Source organism: Tupaia chinensis, unplaced genomic scaffold (genome assembly GCF_000334495.1).
Source record: "Tupaia chinensis unplaced genomic scaffold, TupChi_1.0 Scaffold145717_1, whole genome shotgun sequence".
In the NCBI taxonomy this organism is placed as follows: Eukaryota; Metazoa; Chordata; class Mammalia; order Scandentia; family Tupaiidae; genus Tupaia; species Tupaia belangeri.
In genome coordinates, this window is record NW_006205575.1 from 914,917 (window position 1) to 917,557 (window position 2,641).

The window sequence follows — 2,641 nt, forward strand, 5'->3', positions numbered from 1 at the left end:
CTTAGAACTCACGCCGGGCACGTGTGCGTTCATGCCCAAGATCCCGAGAGGAGAACGGAGGAGAAGGGACTGTGGAGTGGCCATCCCCCTTGGGGGTTAATTTCTCGCTTTCTGTCTCTATGTCTCTCTCTATCTGTCTGGCGAGCGCACGCGCCTCATAGCAAAAACCTCTCTAAAAAAAATAAATAAAAATAAATAAATCTAGTCCATTTTTCTGACCCACATTCTGAGGTATTTTTTTTAATTTATTTACATTTATTCACTTACATCATTACAATACACAAAATGAGCTTTTCCATCCAGAATACACTGTATAAGGGCTTAGTCAAGAATATTACTGTAGGTGTTATTGTCAACAAGTAATTTTCCATTTCTCATTTCTTATATATTTTGCTTCTTCCCCTCCCCGCTAGATTCCCTCTCTCACCTCTACCATTTCTCACCCGTAGATATACTGTCTCTGGTATCTACAGTTGCTTTCCATGCCTCCCCCTTTTTTGACCCATATTTTATTGATTCACTAAAGATCTTAATTAATCTAAATACTTTCAGTAGCAAGCACAGCTGATGTATACATATCCATGAACACATGTCTGACTTTAAGCCTAAATCTCAGTGACTATAATGAACATACTATAAAGTACACCTAGCTGGGGCTACATAGCTTACTGCAGTCATTAAATAACTATTTTTTAATACATTTTTAATTCAAGAAAAACATTTTCAGGGTTTTTTTTTTATTTTTACATTCATTCACTGAACATCACAGCACACAAAATGTTATTTCCCATCCAGAATACACTGTATAGTGGCTTAATCATACATGTTATCATCAACAAATAATTTTCCATTTCTTGTTTTATGTGTATACACACACACACACACACACACACACACAAACAAATATATATATATATTTCCTCCTCCCTCCCCCATTTCTCACCCTCTGCCATGTCCACCCTCCTTGCACACTGTCTCTGGTATCTGCAGTTGTTTTCCATTCCTTTTTTTCTCTACATTTTATTTATACACAAAATATCTTAATTAATCTAACTACTTTCAATAGCAAGTTCAGCTGATAAATACATATCTGTGAACACATGTTTGCCTTTAGGCATGAAACTGTGAGTAGAATGAATATACTATAAAGTAGCACCTAGCTGAGTCTATATAGCTTACTGTGGTCATTAAACAGGTATTTTTTAATATATTTTTTAACTTCCAGAAAGGCAGTTTCAGCTTTAATAGATCAAAACCAAAAAATACTAAGAGAAATTTGTTTAAGACTTAAAGCGAGGAAAAAAGTTAAGCTTCAGATTAAACAGTAGGTAGATGAATCTACCATCAGTTTAAGAGAAGACAAAAATCTTTAAATCTGGAAAACAAAGCATAGACAAAAATCAGTAATGTTTTATTCAAAAGTAATAAAAATTCTATATCACCAGTCTCCTAAAATTAATCTCTCTTCTACTGAATTTGCAGTGTTACTATGGTCCGATCTTTCCATTTAAATTTCAGAAATTAACAGTTATTATTGATCTTTCTGGACTTGTCCCTACCATTAAGTTGGCCATTCTCTTGGTCACTTTTTATATTCTTATTTCTTAATTTTCCTAGTATAGCACTCCTGTCAGCACTTCTTGGAGAGCTGGTCTGGTGTTGGTAAATTTGGGTTTTGTTTATCTGAGAATATTTTTGTCTTTTCTTCCCATAGGAAGGATAATCTTGCCAGGTATAGTATTCTTGGTTGAAATTGTTTTTCACTTAACACTTTGTGTATATTTTCCCAGTCTTTCCTTGCTTGCATTGTTTCCAATGAGAGGTCCAATGTTCGCCTGAAAAGATATCTTTTGAAAGTAACTTGATGTTTCTCTCTTGCCAGTATTAGTATCTTGTCTCTGTGATTTTGGTCAATCTGACTATAACGTGTCTTGGAAAAGATCTTCTTGGGTTGATTCTGTGTGGGGTCCTTTGTATTTCTTAGGTTTGGATATTTGAATGACTCTCTAGGTCTGGAAAGTTTTCTTCCAGGACTTCATGGAATAGATTATCAATGCCCTGATTAGTTTACTCACCTTCTGGGATGCCAAATATCTGGATGTTTGGGCATTTAAAAGGTATCTTGTATTATCATATATTATTCTTATTTTGCAGGGACTATTTTCTGCATTTTTGGTGAATTTTTCAAAGTCAGAGGTTCTATCTCCTACATCTGAGATTTGAACTTCTGTATGATCAAATCTACTTTTAATACTTTCAAGGAAGTTTTTCATTTCCTGTATTAAAGCCTTCATCTCTAACAATTCTATTTGATTGTGCTCGCTTGGAACGATACAGAGAAGATTAACATGGCCCCTGCGCAAGGATGACACACAAATTCGTGAAGCGTTCCATATTTTTAGGCTGCAGGCCCGATCCTTCCAAATCTCCACGCATCCCCACCGTTCCTCTTCCTTGGACCCCAGGTTGGTCGTCTGGGACTTTAAGGCGAACCCCCACCCCTACCCACCCGCAATCCGGATCGAGCCGGCCAGCAGTTCCAGACACCAGGTGGACTGAGGCTGCAGGCGCGACCCCCACCGTTCCTCCTCCTTGGACCCCAGGTTGGTCATCTGGGACTTTAAGGCGAACCCCCACCTCT

General features: G+C 37.4%; 1 non-coding gene across 1 annotated transcript; it reads left to right on the forward strand.

Annotated features, from left to right (window-relative positions):
- The first annotated feature begins 2,295 nt into the window (after positions 1 to 2,295).
- Positions 2,296 to 2,400, forward strand: LOC114006135 (U6 spliceosomal RNA). The gene has a single exon (XR_003547896.1). It is a non-coding gene; the product is annotated as a U6 spliceosomal RNA (small nuclear RNA).
- The last annotated feature ends 241 nt before the right edge of the window (positions 2,401 to 2,641 follow it).